Below are 18,500 nucleotides of genomic sequence, written 5' to 3'. Positions count from 1 at the left end.
CAACCACTTTAAGGTATTTAAAGAATCTTTCATTGTTGTGGCTTTTTCTAAGGTCCACCTTCCATCACTGTCTACTTTAGATTGTCTCAGTTCATGTTTACGCCCTCTTAGTATGTTTCAAATGTCTTCTCTCTTTCTTCTTTGTAGTATGATGATTTATAAATAAGAAGCATTCTGTTTTTTCCATGGCAACTTTCTGTTATTGTCCTTCATGTGACACTTCTTCATTTATTAGTTTCTCTGAACAGTTAATTCATTTCATGAGTGCAGAAGATTTTTAAGAATCCTTAGATTGCCTTCTTATCCATTTTGCCCCCTCAATCAACTCTTTGTAATAGTATCTGGTTCTTCTAATCCTATTTCGCATCTTCATTCTGCTTTATAATCCCCTCTCCCCCTTCTCTGGAATGACTCAGTTGCTGCAGTTCATCCTTCTGGTCTTTCTTTCTATGATTTTAGCATCTTGGCCAATTAAACCAGAACTTTCTCCTAGCTTCCTGCCCATTGATTCTTAGGTTTGAGTTAAAAAAATAAAAAAAAATAAAAATAAAAAAAAGTTTAATTTGTAGTAAATCCTTTTATCTTGTGTCAGTAATAATTTGTATTAGACACACGGATTTTTTTAGAAAGCTAATTCTTATTTTCATAAAACAACCCTGCTTTCCCCTGTACTGTTGACTGTCAAAACATTTCATCATTTAGGTAAACTTGATAGTCATCAAAATTATTTTTAAACACCTTCACATATCTCCTTTAAAAAGTTATTTCAGCTTCACTTTCTTCTTGGTAAACAATCTACACTTACTAATATTGTGCTTCAAGTGTTCTTACATTTCTGGTAGAAATATTTGGCTAGCCATCCCAAGCAAAACTCGAGATTTTTGCTGGGTGGAAGGGGGAGGTGGGAGGGTTTTCTACAGTAATTATGCAGCCATTCCTATCTGAAATTCATAATGGTCATGACCAATTTCAAAGGTCTTCATGAATAAAGACATCTGCCTCCGAGTGAGGCAACCGGAAGTATAAACGGGTTAAATTGTGAGCCACAGCAACCAAACAATAAGTCCCTAAGAGAACCGAAAGAAAGCCAGCATTCCTCAGTCATTCCTCCCGACTCTTCTTGGCCCCCGCCCCAGCAGCCAGTCCTCTTTTGTTGCTTGCTAGCTTCCTCTGATTGTAATTCATTCTGTATTCCTTCCTGCTCCTCTGCCTTGGCTAATTGTTCTTTTCCCACACTACAGGGTTTTAATTTCCTCATATTATGACCTTATCACCAATGTCTACACTTCCTCGGCTCTTTCTGACCTCTCTCCATTCAGCTCACTGTTGACTTTCGTGATCCTAACAAGGCTGCTTCTTCTCCACTACCCTTTAGTTTGCCAGTTGTTTAAGTGGGAAGTTACTTCTCCCTTTCCTCCCAAGGCAGCCACATCAAAATCAAGCCATTCTAGGACTCTTACCAGTAAAGAACTATGGACACGTTGAGCTCTGTGATTATTTTAGCAGACATTCAGTTGGTTCCACCAGGAAAGCTGGAAGATGGAGATACGTCAGCTCTCTGTTCCCCAGATCACTGCATTCTCCTAACAGCCTTATAGTTTTGTTTACCCTTTCTCTTTTAATCTTTGCAAGTGAAGACTGCAATAAGTTTTCTAATTTTCCCTGTGTGGCATGTTTACCCACAGACATTTTGAGCAAAGTTACTCTCAGAAAAGAAGTTCCTTCACCCTCTTTAAGACATGGGGGTGACTTTAGGAATTCTATTCTAATGCAGACTCACTGATTTCCTTTACATTGGATTAAAAGGGGATGTTCAATTTTCTACAACTGCAAACTACGCTCTTAAAAACTCTTACCATAATTACATTGGGAAAGGGGCAGATTTTATGTTAAGTATAGACCACTGTCACCTCCATCCCAGAGTGTAAAGAGAAGAAGGTGTCACACAAACTTGCTGTTGCTATTTTGTTTTTCTTTGCTCATGCAGAATTGATCTTTTTCCTGTTAGTGCCTGGGGCTGGGGACTGTTGTGTCCTCTGACTGAGGAGGTGGAGTAGCAGCCTTTGTTGTAAGACCAGGGTTCTGATTACACCTGACAGGGCTGAAACCTGACTCCTGCATGCCCCCCCATCTTCTCTTCTTCCTACAGCCACTTACAGCAGGAATGTAACAGAAGTGGTCGCTTTGATTCTGTTTGTATACTGCTTAATGATTTAACAACAACAACAAAAAACAAAAACAAAAAGTTCTTTTTTCCCCCTCCTGAAATTAGTCTCAAAGGGAATTCTCCTTTCTATATTTTTAAAAATATTACGTCAACACTCAAGGTTGACACTCAAGGTTTCTTCTCAAGGCTAAATCTTAATGTTCTGCTGAGATTCTCATAGTTCAAGAATAATCAGATTTAACAAAAAAAATTCTGCCAGAGAAAAAGGCTCAAAGAACCAGAGCCATGCAGTGATTTTGTGGTATTTGGATTCGTGTCTATAAAAATATTTGTACACCAGATGGTGGATTGTTCAGCACATTCATCCCAAGCTAAAAGTTTTTTTTTTTTTTTTAATCACACACATAAAGCACTGTGGGGTAGAAAAATCATCACTAGTTTTTTTCCCAGTCGTATTGCATGAGTAATGGTAAAAGCAACAGCTAAAACAATAAGATTACTGGGCTGCATTCTTAATGCATTGTTAGGTATAAAGATTCCACGTAGTGTTGAGAATATTTCTCCCCCTGAACAACACATATGCTAAGCACAACTCACTTTGACAGCTCACCAGTCGGACACATTTTCTAAAATCAAAATCATCTTGCTGCTGCAAGAAGCACCATGGGGTGACTGACATAGGTCTGAATTGGGAAAAAGCCAAACTAAACACTAAGCCAACAGCCTGGGGCCCCAGTCAAGGATCCAAAATGACCTTTTCTCTACAGGTTGTTTTTATTTTTAACAAGTCAGTTCTCAACTATCTGCCTGAATGGATGGGGGCAGGGAGGGGGGCTTACACAATGAAAAAACTAAAACAGGATGATAGAAAACTAAATTTATGTTTGACAGTGGAATGTATGATATGTTTGTGGGAAGGCTGTTATTTATGCCACACGTAGTGGCTGTGCTCCACTGGGTCCTGCCTTCCCATTTGTTGTGTTAGAGCAGACCTGGGCTGTTTTCTGAAGGGAATTTGCCTCCCTCCCATGGGTCTGCCTCAGGCACCCTCTTTGCTGGCCTGCTTAGGGACCTGCTTTTTCACAATTGGATGCCATGCTCTTAGGTAGAGACCTGAATCTAATCAGAAATACAGCATTTCTGCATCTTAAGTGACTGCTGGGCAATTCATTCCTGGTATTTTTGCTGCTTGAGTCTCACAAAGCTTAATAAAAGAAAAATAACATCTACAGAGAGACGGAATCCATCATTTCTTTGAAATATTTTAAACTTTATCACTGGATCAAGTCAGATAATTAACATTTCATCTTTGGACTGCATCACTTTGTCTCCTCAGAGGACTGAGTTGTTAGGGACTTGACTTTGGTATCTGGCCCTAAGTTATATCACCTGGTTTAGTTATTCTGCTATCACTGTCCCTTTAGAGGCTGCGTGGGAGAAACTTTTTTCATATCTCAAGGTTTCTGAGCATCGGGTATGTAGCTTACAAAGCATCATAAGCTCTTCTGGGTATCTTTCCAAAAGAATTAAGAGAATCATGCCAGAGTGATATATGCACATCCATGTTTATAGCGGCACAGTTTGTAATAGCTAAAACTTGGAAACAACCCATTTGCCCATCAGTTGGAAACTGGATAAAGAAGATGTGGTTTTTCTATAAAAATGGAATACTACTCAGCCATAAAGAATGAGAAAGTAGATTCCTTCATAGGAAAATGGATACATTTTGAGGATATATAGTCCTAAGTGAAATAAATAACACGTGTGTAAATACCGAATAGTTTCTCTGGTGTGGATAAACTGTAATAGTACATAAGTTCCTAATGAGATAGCTGACATTGTGAAATAGGAAGAAAAGGGCTAAAGGTGTAGGGAAAGTGGGAAGGGTAGGGGAAAGGTAATAAGGGGAAAAATATGAGAAAATGAAAAAATGGAAATGAAGTGTTTGTAAATGGGGAGGGGAGGAGGGGGTGAAGGGAGGGCAGGGACAAGGGGAAAAAATGAGAACCAAGACCTGTCACGTAAAGGTACAGATCCCAATAATGACTGTAACTGTACTGTATACCTGAAATGTACCAATAAACTCAATAAAAGAAAAAAAACAAAGCATCGTGAGTCCTTTAACTCATCTAATTCTTCGTTTCTCTGAGCCTCTCTTTGGTAATTGCTTGAATTCTTATGGCTGGAATCTCCTTGTAGAGGCTGTATTTCTTGCTTCACTTCACCTTCTTGCTCTTGCTTGCTTGTTCTGTTGTATTTCTTTTGTTTCAGTTATATTTCATGATTTATATGTCACCTAAGAAACATTTTGAAATTAGGCAGGGCTGAAACAGATATTTTTACATTAATAAAATCATTCTAATGGCGTTTCTTAAGCAAATCACAGTAAGAAAACCTGTTCTTGTTTGGGGGAAGAAAAAACTATTTTTCTCGCCCATCATGGCAACACACCTATAACAAAAAAACAGGTTAATAGGAGAAAAGCATACGATTTATTTAATGTAAGTTTTACATGGCATGACAACAACATTTAGAAGTGGATATAAAAAAACAGATAGTCATATCAAATCATGATTGGAAAAAGGGATATGATCTCATGGTAATAAACTCGGGGGAGCTTAGCAAGACCTGTTTGTTCAGATTATTTGTGTCTTCAGAAGTAAGTGCTTCTTTTCTGGGGATATAGCATGGGCACCTCTGGAATGAAGGATTTTATGGCCAGCTTCAGAGAAGGGTGAGGGTAACATTTCTGTTTCTGCCATTTTCTCAAATGCTAAGGTGCCACATTTTGATTCCCATTAGAAGATATTACCACATGTATCTTGGGGGTTGGAAGATGTTTTAATTAATCCAGATAATTGAGAATTTGATAGGCAGTGACTCCTTAGATAACAAACCCTCAAAATAAAAGTTATTTTTAATGTGAATTTGACAGAGGCACAGAGGAAATTAAAGAAATACTGGCCTTTGACTCAAGGAACAAAAGTAAACACACTGTCTTGGAGAGGACTCTTCTGCTAGAAAACCAGGGTTCATATGAAATTAGTAAGATTCCATTTGACCTTTGCTTAGTGAAACACAGTCCTGAGAAGGGCCCATCTGGGCCGAGGGCTGAAACCAAGTCCTCTTCACCTAGTGGAAACTGCCGGAAAAGGGAAGCAAGAGAGGATTCAATTCCCATAACACAATTTCACACTTCATACTTTTTTTTTCATCTTATTTATGGTAATATGAACTTAAGCTTAAGTAAAGCATAACTTGATCATTCTGTCCCCCTTGATTATGAAGCTCATTTGTGAAAATGAAGTCTACCAAATAATTCAACAATGTGATTGGCAATAAGTGAACAAGTCAACATCTTTGGCCTCAAAAATCTCTTCTCTTTTGGACCCTTTTGGTGAGTTCTTTCATTTGAACAGTATTTTTTATCTTTCATTTGAACAGTATTTACGCCTATAAGACAAATTGTGGGAGGTTCTCTAACTTATAATAGGGGGCAAAGAAAGCCACTTGAGAAGGTGGTGTTTAGATTGAAACCTGAAGAATGAGGAACTGGTCAAGAAACAGGAAAAGAAAATACAGAGTTGATGAACTGGTGTGTGCAGAGACGGAGGTGAGAAAGTGATGGCCAGGTGGCTGAAGAAGGCCAGGGTGCACCAAGGAGGTGACAAGGCACTCAGGTGAGGTCATGCTGAAGAAAGGCATTTCCTCTTCTCCCAGACAGTCTCATGGTCACCCTTCCCACCTCCTCTAGGCCTGTGCGCCGGCCACCTTCTCAGTGAGGCGAACCCTGCCCGTCTCCTCTAAACTCTAGCATACCCCTCACTCCGCTTACAGTAGTTTCCACTGCATCTATCGCCTTCTAATATAGCAATAATGTGCAATTCAGGATGCTTCATGTTTGTCTTTCTAGGGCATAAGCTTCAAGAAGGCAAGCATTTTTGTCTGCTTTGTTTCCTGATATGTCGCCAACATCTAGAACGAGGTCTGGCATTCTCTAAGTCTTCAATTAATACCTTTTCAATGGAATTGCACTCAATACATGCTTTAAGCAAGGATATGGGCTTATTTACATTTTGGGGGAGATGATTAAAAAATGTTTTAAAAATGAGTGAAAAAATGTTTTAAATACAAATATACTTTTCTGCATTGGTCTACATCACCTGCAGAATCTAAAACCAAAAGTTGACCAGGAAGATGTTAAGTTTCTTCCCTTCCCTTCTCTTCTTTTCCCTCTTTCCCTTCCCTTCCCCTTTCTTCCCCTTGCTTCCTTTCCCCTCCCCTCCCCTCCCTTCCCTTCCCTTCCCCTTTTGAATCACCCAGGTGGAGGGAAAGAAACATGAGCAACGTGGAGGCTTTAGGCACATGGGTGAAAGCCAACCACCTTACCAAGCTAAGTCAAGCAAGAGGCACAAACTGTGTGCATGACTACCAACAAAGCCTGACATGGCTAGGTTCAATGAAATGACAAGCTATAAGAGATGTGTTTGAGTCTTGTTTCTCTGTTTGGGCTTGCTACTGCCTTGAGGAAGAAAGTGTTTACTTTTCATATCATTTTTTTTTTTCAAATTTCACTCAAAAGCCAAGCAATTTGTACCGGTTAACTCTTTTAAAAGAAAACTGCTGAAAGAAATTGCCTCAGGATGGGGTGGTTATACCCCATTAAGAAGAGATCTCTTGGTTACCGCAGCCTTGGAAAGCCTGCTCCAGGCTAATTCATTCATTCAGCAAATATTTATGGAACATTTTCTATGTGTAGGACCTTGCTGGAGAGTAGAAGGTGTGGTCCTCTTACTAGTTCCTTATAAAGCTTGCCTTCTACTTGAGGAAATAACATATGTGCACAATAAGTTATATGAAGAATCAACAGTGCAACATGTGGCTTAAGGCACTCGTGATTAGTGCTAAGCAGGTGGTAGAAACAAGAAGAGGCTGTGGAATCATCCCCAAATGCCTGCCTGAGGTCTGCTTTGGTGGTATAGTGGTGAGCATAGCTGTCTTCCAAATACCTTCCAAAGCAATTGTAACTTGAACTGAATCACACTCTGTGGAGATAGTGTGATTAAAGCCAGGCTCATGGATATGACAGTGGTGACCGCCTGCTGCGGGGAGTGTGGATGAATGATTATTGGAAGGGTTGAAAAAGAAAATTGGGGCAGATACGGAGAGGCTTATATCCAATATAGAATTAGGGTGTAGAGAAGTAGTCAGCTTGGCAACTTTTTTTTTTTTTTTTTTTTTTTTTTTTTGGGACGGGGGATTGAACTCAGGACCTTGTGCTTGCGAGACAGGTGAGGTGTCACTGGACTACAATCCTGGCCTAATAGGCAAGATTTTAACTGGCAGTTTTAAGGCAGAAACATGCCATGAAGGAGCAGTATTTTTAAAAAATCTTAAGGCAAACTCTGAGCTTTGGATGATAATGATGTCTTACTACTGCTTTATCAATTATAGCAAATGTACTCCTTGGGTTCCTGGTGTTCATAGTGAGAGGTTGCGCACATGGAGGACAGACGTGCACAGGAACACTGTTCTTTCTGTTCAGTTTTGTGTATCCTAAAACTGCCTAAAACTATAGTCTATTTTTAAAAACACATTCATCTGGCACCTGAGTGCAAAATGGACAAGGAGTAAATCAGGTTGAGAATATAAAGTAGCAACAACACAATTAGGTATCAGCAGTTGAAGGGGATCTGTCTATGCAATCAAGGTTTATGATTTATATAGCTAAATAACAAACCCATATCTAGAAGGGAGAAAATTCTAAAGGCAAGGAACCCAGCCAGGAAGCAATAGTAATGCCAGAGACCCAAGATGAGAAGGGCCTAGAACAAAGTGTCGGTAAAGAAAAACAGAATGAGTGTGGGCGTTGATTGGAAGGAAATCTCTTGGTATTTGATGATTGATGGGATTAGAGGTGAGAGTGAGGTCAGCAGAGGTGACCCTGAGGTTTGGCCAGCTGGGTGATAATTGCACTGAAGTCAGAAATAGGGAAATCAAGATAGGAAACTGGGCAAGGAGACAGAAAACTGGGCAGGGTTGCCTTTGGATTAAGGACAGCACCCCTCTGAGGAGGTGGGAATCAGTCAGTAGCACTTCCAAAGCACCAGGCAAAGTGCACATGCGTCCACAACATCTCCATGGAAGGCAAGTTGTGAATGAGTTCTCTAAGCCAGAGATTCTTACCCTGAAGACAGAACAACCTTAATGGGAGGATGTTTCCTGCAGCATTTTCAATACCGTGCTCTTTTTGGCCCCAAGAAATCTGAGAGGAACAGAAAATTGTGTTATTTGCTCCAGGACTCAGAATAAAGACAGGACGCAGTGGTTGCTTCTCACCTTTTCCGGGAGTGACCCAGAGGATGTTTACAGGAAAGATTCCTTTTTGCTCTGACTTGTAAAGCACTTAGCTAGAAACAGGGGCCCTATTGTAGAAGTCTTAGGAGGTCATCTCAGATACAAAGAAAAGATAAAACTGAAGAGACAAAGCACCCTTGCTTATCCTTCAAAAAGAAGCAACAATCTGCTGCCTGACTTGCAAGCTCAAGGACCCAAGTTTGATTCCCAATACCAGGAAAAAAAAAAGAAGATGAAGAAGCAACAAGAAGCTGGGGAGGGGATGGGAATAATCTTCCTTAACAGAGTGGCATCTCTGTTCCTTTCTCTCCCTGACTTCAGCTTCACTTTCTCCCATTCCCTCCTCTCTCTAAATTGCCTCCCTTCTATGAAACAAAACTTGTAGTTGGGTGGGGACAGGAAAGTTTATAAAATAAATGTTTTCCCAAAAATCATAGGTTATTTTAACAGACCAGCCATCATCACTGTTGTTATTACAGTTACATCAGGTGAAATGATAGTGTTTACCAAGCACCCATCTAATTTGATGTGCACTGGAGTTAAGACTTGTCTGCCTCTCATGTTCAGTGCAGCTGTAGAGGTGGCCTCCAGTCCCCAGGTGCAAATCCTTGCATAGCACTTCCTTGTGGGGTGGCCGTGGTCAGTTACCCAGTGTGTCCATCGAGGGAGAGAACACAGCAGTGGTGCTCACACACACAGCGTCATGGTTTTGGTTCTGTGAGGCAACCATGGAAAGAAATTAGCAGAGTGGTTGAGAAGGCTGTGAACACAGGAGCAGATCTAGACTTTGGCAGACCTAAGATCATATGTCTTTTAAGGTCTTCTTTGATAAAGAGAAGAGAATACTTTTGCAAGTTTTATTAGAATATATGAACAAACTGCTAAGACCCTTGTCAGGAAAAATAGGAAACTTATTAAAGTGAGAAATTGTGAAAGCTAAGCTTCATCAGCTTCAAGGTAAACCTATCTCTACATAGATGTTGTCCCTTTCTGTTGTTTACTTATTTGATAAATGCGCATGGAGCTTTTACTATGTGCCAGGCAGGGAGCTTTCAGCTAGGTGTTTGGTGTGCTGCACATCTGGAAATTCTGTGCCCTAGCCAAAGGGAAGGTCATTAAATATCAAAGCAAACTAAACTCCTTATCTAAAGAATGTGGTTTGATTCGACCAAACATCCCAGAGCTAATAAATGGAGGCACAGCACTTTGCAGACCTCTTTACCAGACGCTCTGCACCAAAGGAACTGATAAGCTATTTGTGGTTACTAATGAGCTATTTGGGGCTATTATTTTATTTTTCCATTATTTACAATATTAACAATATTTACAATATTAACTGTTTTTAAGTGTGCAGTTCAGTGGTATTGAGTACATTCATAATGCTGTGCAACACCCAACTCCAGAACTCTTTTCATCTTGCGAAACTTACACTCTGTATCCACTAAATACTAACTTCCATCTCCACCCCTTCTTGTTCCTGGGAACTGCTGTTTTCTGTCTCTATGATTTTGACTTTTTGGGGGGTACCAGGGCCAGGGAGGCATGATGCCACTGTTTTTGAATATTTAAAAGAGTCAAATACTCTGCGTATTTGTCTCTTAGATTTTTTTTTTTCTTTTTGGAGAGACAGGGTCTTGCTATGTAGCCCAGTCTGCCCTTGAACTCTCTTTGTAGTCCAACGTGTCCTTGAACTCATGGTAATCCTCCTGCCTCAGCTTCCTGAGTGCTGGGAGTATGGCATGCGCCACCATTCCTGGCTGTATCTTAGATTTGTAAGATAGATACAAAGGTAAGTGCCCATCACACCTACAGAATAATAATGTTCTCAGGGTTCATCTATGAAGTAGCAAATATCAGAATTTCCTTCCTTTTTAAAGCTAAATAACATTCCTTTGTCTGAATACCCCACCCCACCATCCACCCACCAGTGAACACTAGGGTTGCTTCCACACTTTAGCTATAGTGAACAATGCTGTTATGAACATGGGTATAGAGTAAAGATTAGTTTTATGTGGCCTTATTAAAGTTTATTCTAAAGTTTAAAACATTTACATCTTCATGATTCCTAATTAGAATGTACTTGGACTAGTACTTTCCTTGGCTTACATGTAAATTAAATAAAGCAGTCAAATACACACAGAAGCCAGTAATCATATATAAGTTCCTTCTTGTGTCTGAACCTGTGTATCAACGCCGTAGAAAAGGACGATGGGTCAGGGAAACCCTGAAATCAGATATAGGAGCCTGAATGTCAGTCCCATCACTGTAGTCCGTGCTAACTATGATATTGCAGCAAACTCTTTCATCTTGCTGGGCCTCAGTTTCCTCGTGTCCTATGAGTGATTTAGACAAAGGGTCTCTTTCTAGGCTGACCAATCCAGCCTAGTTTTTTAAATCACAAAAAGTCTTATATCTGGGGAAACCTCTCAATCCTAGGTTGGTCACCCTGCTGTCAGCAAGTACTCAAATCTGATACCAGGTCTGGTTTTTTGTTTATTTGTTTGTTTTGTTTTGTTTTTGCGGTACTGGGGATTGAACTCAGGACCTTTCACTTGCCAAGCAGATGTAGCACCACTGAGCTACATCTCCGTCTCTGATACCAGGTTTTTTGTTTGTTTGTTTTGTTTTTATTTATTTATTTTTGGTACCAGGGATTGAACTCGGGTCCTTGCGCTTGCAAGGAGGCCACCGAACCACTGAGCTAAATCCCCAGCCCCGATACCAGGTTTTTTAAAAGGTACTAGTTAAGGTTATTTATTCCCTCCATCCTCCAGGAAATAACAAAAGGGGCTTCAATAGCTGAGTCAGAACAGGACAAAATTCCAAGTATATAATTTTTAACAGGCTTTTTGGGTAACGGTTGATTTTAGATCCGGTTATGAAGTCATCCCCCACAGATGTTCTAGTTAGGGAGGTTTTTATGTTAACGATTAGACAAGAACAGTTAAAAACTCAGCTGAGCAACTTAAAATATTTTCTACTTTTAATAACTAGCTTGGTTTCTTCTGGAACTGTAAAAATAGGTAGGCTATTTTTCTCCCTCAAAGTGCATACTTCTTTGTCATTGCAGGTAAGGGAGAGTGGAGACCACCAAAACAGAACAGCGACAACAAACAAAATTAAAATAAAGTGGACGGCTAAAAGGAAGTTCAGCCTGAAATATGCTGAAATGCTCCCCTTCTTACACTGGAATGTGCTGGTGTGCCTGTGTGAAACTGCAAAAGAGCCCCCTTCACTGGGAAGGATGATTCAGCCCAATTCCAGGTATCAGCACACAGGCAGGGCTGGTTTGAATGAAGTCAATGAAGATTTGAAAACTATTAACTTCTAGGAGTGAAATGGGGTCCTGGTTGATTCAGGCAAAAGAAGCACGTCTTTGTTACTTCCTCATTGCTGAGACACAATAACCAACACTCACCGTTTAAAGGACGAAAGGTTTATTTTGGTTCACGGTTCATTGACATTTTAGTTCACAGTCCGTTGGCTCCAAGGCAGGATGGCACTGCAGAGGAGAAGCGCCTTCATGGCACAGCAACAGGAAGCAGAGGGGGGGGAGGAGTGAGAAAAGATAGCCCCTTACAGGCCAGGTCTGTGACCCACCTCCTCCCTTCAGGCTTCACCTCCCAAATCTCGTGTCGCTATCAACTCATCAGTGGACTCCCCCACTGGTGAATACCATGCCCCGTGACCCAGTCACCTCCCAAGAGCCCCACCTGTGAGCCCGCCAGGCTTTGGGGGGGACATCTACATATAAACCATAACAAGGGCCAGGGATTTAGCTCGGTGGTTAAAGCGCCTACCTCGCAAGCGCAAGGTCCTGAGTTCGATATCCGGTACCAAAATAAAAAACAAAATAAGCCATGACAAAGCATTTCAATTCAGTTCTGTCAGTTGCAAATTTTTACATTATTTGGGTCTATATATATAACTATATATATATAGTTATCCACAGATAACTGTAATGTATTACTGATTTGATTGGATCTTGACATAGGCCCTAAAAGGCAAGTGAGGTCTTCTCTACACAAGTATATAGAAACCAAAAAGAAAAGTTAAGCCTCTACATCAATTATCATTTCCAATAGACAGCGTTTTAGAGATCCTGTCTACTGTCTATTAAAACAGAATCACTTTGTAGACTAGGTGATAATTTACCAAATGTTTCCACATATACATCATTTAAACCCATATGTTAAACTAATGTATATAAAGTTCCACTTTTTCCTGGTTTTTAAAATACAGAACAGAAATCAAGAGAAATTAGAAATCTAGTCCACATAGGTAAATATGGTAGAGAACAGTGCTCTACTCAAATCTAGGTCTTCTGAGTCAAAATTATGACTTTTCACCAAAAAGCACAGGCAAGCCAAGTGTGGTGGCACACAGCTATCATCCCAGCACTAGGGAGACTGAGGCAGGAGAATCATTGTGAGTTTGAGACGAGCCTGGGCTATACAGTGAGATGAAGGCCAGCCTGAACTACATAATGAGAGCTTGTCTGAAAAAAAAGTATTTTTTAAAGGTAAATATGTAGCTTTTTAAAGAAAATTATTCCTTGTAGCTTTTTTTGTTTTGCTTTGTTTTGTTTTGTTTTGTTTTGCTGATCTTTCTGATATTGTGGGTATCATCTAAAGATATCTTAAAAGACCAGGTCAAAAATGGTGTTTAACAATACCTAGAGTAATTCAAAGAGCCAGTAAGAGGAAAAGAAGCCAGCAAAAGGATGTGAATCTTATATTTTGGGCTGGGACAGACTACCCAGTCATGCTATTTCCTAAACCAAGGGAGGTAAGAGAGGAAACTTCATCTGTAAGAATATTTGAGGAAGAACCCTGGCTTTGTGTGTAGGGAGCTACAGATGACCTCTGGGAACATAATTCAACAAGAACCATGGATGCTTGGGTTCAGTGAATCCAAATGCTTATCTATACTTTGACAGAGCTCCCGCATGTTCACTGCCTGCCTCCTCCAATACCACCAATGAAAAAGGAATCCAGCTAAGGAGGTTGAGGAGTGGCCCCTGAGCTTGAAACATTGGACAGAAGGATGGGAGGGGCATATTTCTGTGTTTTCCTCCCCACTGTTTTTCTGTGAACCTAAAACTGCTAAAATAAATAGATAAAGTCTTTACAGAAGAGGGGAAGGAGGGAATCTGATTTATATAATGGCAATAAGTCTAGTGAAATGAGGACCAAGGACTGACCACTGGATTTTGCAACATGGAGTTCACTGGTTATCTCGAAAATAGACCAAAGGTAAGTGGAATGATTGGGAGGAAAGCTTGACTGGAATAAGTTCAAGAGGAAAGGGAGGCAGAGACGGCTAGGAATTTTGTCACAATGAAGTGCAGTGATAAGTGGGAAAGGAGATATAAGAGGAAGGTGTTTATTGTTTAAGGATGGGCAATATCACAGAGCGATTGCATGTTCATCCAAATGGTGCAGCAGAGAGAAGGAAAAATTAATGATGCAGGAGTAACAATTCCAAGAGCAAAGTCCTTATATGAGGGTGGAGGTCCAGGAAATAGGCAAGGGTTGACCTTGGAGAGGAATGTGGACTTTCAGAGAAGCAACCTTGTAACAGAAGGGAGGGCAGAATATTCGGATACAGCTGCCGAAATTTGGTAGATGTAGTGAGTGATATATATGTGGAAATTCTCATTATATTTGCATTTTCTCAGTAAAATAGGAAGCAGCCTAGCAGATGAAAGCAATGAGCCTGAAGGATAGTACCACGAAAAAAAGAAAAAATAGAAGAAGAAGGGGGGAGGGCGGCTGGAGGACAGAAAATAATCAGTGAGATGTTCTTTTTAGGAGAATGGGAGAGTGAGTAGACTTAGGAAATCTGCTAGGATAGCCAGACAGCAGAAAGGATTTGGGTCATTACAGATTTGATACTATTATGGGTTCTTTAAGGCATCGAGTTCCAGGATACTCTGCCTCCACCCCTCAAATGCAGTATCTTTTAAAACATAATATACTCTATCAGTTTACTCAATCTAACAAATAGTTGTGTTGCTCTTGGTCAAATCCCTGGAGAATAGAGGCAGTTCTGGGCACCCTCTGTTCAGGGATAGGCTGGGAGGTGGGTAAGGAAAACAGAAAGAAAGAGAAAAAAAAAAAAAGATGCCTCCATGGCTTTTTGCCTTGCCTCCATCCCCCACAAACAGGGAAACCAAAGCTCTTGAGGGCGGCAAGCTCTGTGTAGGAGGGAGGGGATGTAAGAGCTAGAAAATGTGATTTCTATTTTAGAGCCCAATGAACTTCTACATATGAATCCCTGGAATTGGACAGGCCTACCCACCAAGGCCCATGGTCCAAAAGACCAGCCCAGACCTCTCCAACGGGATCTCGTCCGAAATTTACAGCGTGAGGAGAAAAGGTGGAAAATGAGTGTCTCCTGCCAAGCGGGGAGAGGCAAGAAAGATACCTCCCACCTACTGCAGTACTAGTTTCTTCTTCCAGAGTTATCCAGCAGGTATATTTCCATCTGGTGGGGATGGACTGGGAGGGTTGAGTAGAAGAGTGGAAAGAAGGCAGGAATGAGACACTGACTCGTGCATTCCACAGGGACGAAAACAGCGGGAAGAGGAAGGAAAAGTTCCTTCCTAATAGCCATGAAGGAAAGTGAGACCTTGGCTTCTAGGAGGGTACCCTGTCCTATAACTATGCCTGTGACCGCCCCCCCCAGTCCCCTTCAGTCCTGAGCTGAGAGACTGGGGGAAATAGGAGAGTGTGAGCAAGGAATCAATCGCCCTGATGGCCTACAAATCTGACCTAGCAAACAAGGAAAGTGAGACAGCACAAAGGACATAGATGAATTGAATGGCAGGCCAAGTGAGGTATAAGCATACTTGACTTTGAACTTTTGAAAGGAATGCACTAGAAAGATCACAGTCTCACATATTGGAAACTGCTATTATGGTCCTCATGAGTCTTTTTTATGTTTAGTCCCAAGAGGGTTAAATGTTTTCAGTGGTCTTACATGAGAATGTTTCAAGTATATTTGTAAATACCCTGGTTCTTCTTACTGAGCATGCTCTAATCCACTCCTTTGAAAGGATGGCACCTGGAGACCACTGCAGGACTTTATCCTGTGGGAGTAGGCAGAGGATGACCATCTTCCCTGGCTGGAGACACCCTCCCTCACTGTGCAAACTGAGAATTGCATTTCTCCTTGGTATTTTCTCCCACTTGCTCTCATTTCTCCTTGATTCTTATTTCACTTTGAGCTCTTTGTCCTACTACATCTGTGTTTTTGCTTAAGTATTGCTGGTGAGAACTCCACCACCCTCTATCTGGACAGTGTGTATGTGTGTATGTGTGTGTGTGTGTGTGTGTGTGTGTGTGTGTGTGTGTGTGTGTGTGTGATGGTTGTTATTCTGGACTTTGTGTGTATATTTACCCATAATAAATAGCAAGATTTACAGAATTGATTCATTCAGGGTCATTTCAACCCCTACTAGACTTCTCTCCCTACTTCTGTGTTCCTTTGTACTTACTCACAACAAAATTTATCTATGTGCAGTGTATCTGAGATCGGAAAAATTGTGGACATGTTTGGAACAGCTGTGGGTGTTGTGGAGAGAGCTGATAAGGAAGAGCACTTTCCAGAGTGGTAGGCCCTGAGATCAAAGCCCTTTGCAAATATTTTGATAGGAGGCAGCTGTGTTATAACAAAACCAACCCTAACCTCCCCTCAGAAGACCTTTCTCTAGCTTTTGTGATCCTGGTCAACTGACTTACTTCTTTGAGTCTCAGTTTCCTCACCTATCAAATGGAAATTATGATCTCTGTCCCTCATTAAGTTTGTTGTGGGGATGAAATAGGAGTACCTGAAAGTATGAAACAAATGTTACAAAGTATTATTGTACAGTTAACAATACAATTATAAAAGAAAGTGGTTAACCCCAGCCTCCTGAGGGCTCCTCCCATTCACACACCCACCCTGTTGTACATTTAGGAATGTGATCCCAGGGAGCCGGAAGAGGGAATAGAAGAGAAACAAGGAAGAAGGGAGGCCAGTACAAGAACTGGCTACTAATTTGCTTGGGGCTATGGGTGGCTGAAACTTGATCCTACAGAACCTGAGAAGACTTAAGTGAAATGTGTCTTAGAATTGCTCTCCCAGAAGGAAAACTTACTCAAAGGCTCCTATCCCCATATATCAGGGGTGGCCCGTGGGCAATGACATCTTCAGGGTTGCATGCATGAGCAATAAATGGACAAACAGAAGCCCCAGGGGAGGGAGTGAAAGGTAGAAGGCAAGTAAAGAGGCAAGACCACGTCAGCTGATCCCTTTCAAACAGGCTCAAAATAGGCTCTAGTGGTACTGGCTGCGGTCCGAGCTGACAGCGGAGGATCTGAAGTGATGTACAAGATACAACCCCATCTGACAAAAATGTGCATTAAGAAAAATGATGTCATGATTTGGATTATTTATAGCAGGTGTTTCATAATGCCATCTGATTATGGAAAACAAGGGTAGAATTTAAACATCAGTTTTTAATCCTATTTTTTCAGATACTGTGTTTCTGTAGAATAAAGGAATGTAATCCCCAAATGCTCCACCTGGCTTTTTGTACCAAATTATAATTAGGGACAGCATGACCTAACTGAAAGAGACCTAGGGAAAACTGCTTAATTTCTCTGGTGAAGCAGGGGTGAGGCACGTAGATAATTGCTAATGCCACGGTTTGCTGTCTTGCTAATGCATCTATTCTCCCTGCCTGTATTCTGTTGTTGTCTGGGTTTGAGGGTGGTGTTTGGAGATGGGGGAAAGAGGCTCATCAAATATCCTATTGAAAATATTTTATAAATAAAGGATTGTTCTCATTTGTATATTAACTATTGATTACTACAGTCTGTCTTTCCCTCCCTTCTGCCAGGTTTCCCCCATCATCAAAGTAATTTGAGTTGTGACAGTAAATCAATAAACCTAGAGCACATACTTATGCGAGGTCTTCTGCAATCTACTAAAGAGGCAAAGATGCATAAAGAGTAACGACAGGAGGAGTAAGTTAGCTCTTGACTGCTACTTACAACTACCAGTACTACAGGAAGGAAGAGTAGGCATCACTTTTCCAGATGGAACTGCCCAGAAGCAAAGCCTTGGTGTATTTTGGGGGTTAAGTCTTGCTTTAGAAGTTCTCCCCCATTATGAAAATTAAGCCACTGTCCTCGATTCCATTTAGTACTTTTATAATTGTTTTATATTTAATATACAACCTTTGATCTATTTATTTTTTGTTTATAATGAGTGAAAATATAACTTTTTTTCAAATGTATAGCTAAATATTCCAATACCTTTGTTAAATATTGTTATTCTTTCCCACTGTTTTGAAATGGTAGCTTTATCTTATTTTATTTTATTTTATTTTTTATTTTTTGGTACTGGGGATTGAACTCAGGACCTTACACTTGCAGAGCAGGTAGTAGAACCACTGAGCTAAATCCCCGGGCCTTATTTTATTTTTAACATGCGATCTCTGGTCCGTGTCATTACTGTATTGTCTATTTCAGCAATAATCCCATACTATTTATGGTAGCTTTATAGTTTGCTTGATAACTGATGGGTCGACATTACCTCTGTTCTTATTTTTATCATTGGCTTGGTTATTCTTATAAGTTTACTTTGCTGTTTCATGCTTATAATCCCTTTATATTCCATTATAAAAATCCAGGTAGAGTTTTGGTCATGGTTTACTTATGTTTTCTGAATGAAGTATTATTAAGAGTCATTTATTTAGAATAAGGTAAAGAAGACAAGAGACAGGTATGCAACAATTGCTATGGAGTGTAGAAGAGCTAGATTATCAGATTATCTTGCAGACAGGAGGCATCAACCTAACACTGGGGTGCTTTACTTCATCAAGGCTCAGCTGCTAGTGAGAAGCCATGAAGAATGATTTGGTTGAGCTCACATGGGGATTGCATTTGGTTAAAAAAAAAAAAAAAAAAAAAAAAAAAAAAGGGGG

At 40.5% G+C, this 18,500-nt stretch overlaps 1 long non-coding RNA gene across 3 annotated transcripts in view; it reads right to left on the bottom strand.

The window, feature by feature from the left end:
* Positions 1-4,218: 4,218 nt before the first annotated feature.
* Positions 4,219-18,500, bottom strand: part of LOC104850918 — a 62,662-nt gene continuing 48,380 nt past the window's right edge. The window contains exons 2-4 of one of the 3 annotated variants that reach the window (XR_777089.3): positions 11,943-12,043; positions 8,354-9,239; positions 4,219-4,463 (exon numbers count right to left, since the gene is read on the bottom strand). This is a non-coding gene — a long non-coding RNA (uncharacterized LOC104850918). Of the gene's footprint in view, positions 9,240-11,942; positions 12,044-18,500 lie in introns of all 3 variants that reach the window. The other 2 variants (XR_777088.1, XR_777087.1) reach the window with 2 other exon arrangements.

The sequence above is a fragment of the Fukomys damarensis genome, unplaced genomic scaffold (assembly GCF_012274545.1).
Source record: "Fukomys damarensis isolate Sample0158 unplaced genomic scaffold, DMR_v1.0_HiC HiC_scaffold_33, whole genome shotgun sequence".
In the NCBI taxonomy this organism is placed as follows: domain Eukaryota; kingdom Metazoa; phylum Chordata; class Mammalia; order Rodentia; family Bathyergidae; genus Fukomys; species Fukomys damarensis.
This window is presented reverse-complemented; position numbering and strand designations above follow the sequence as displayed.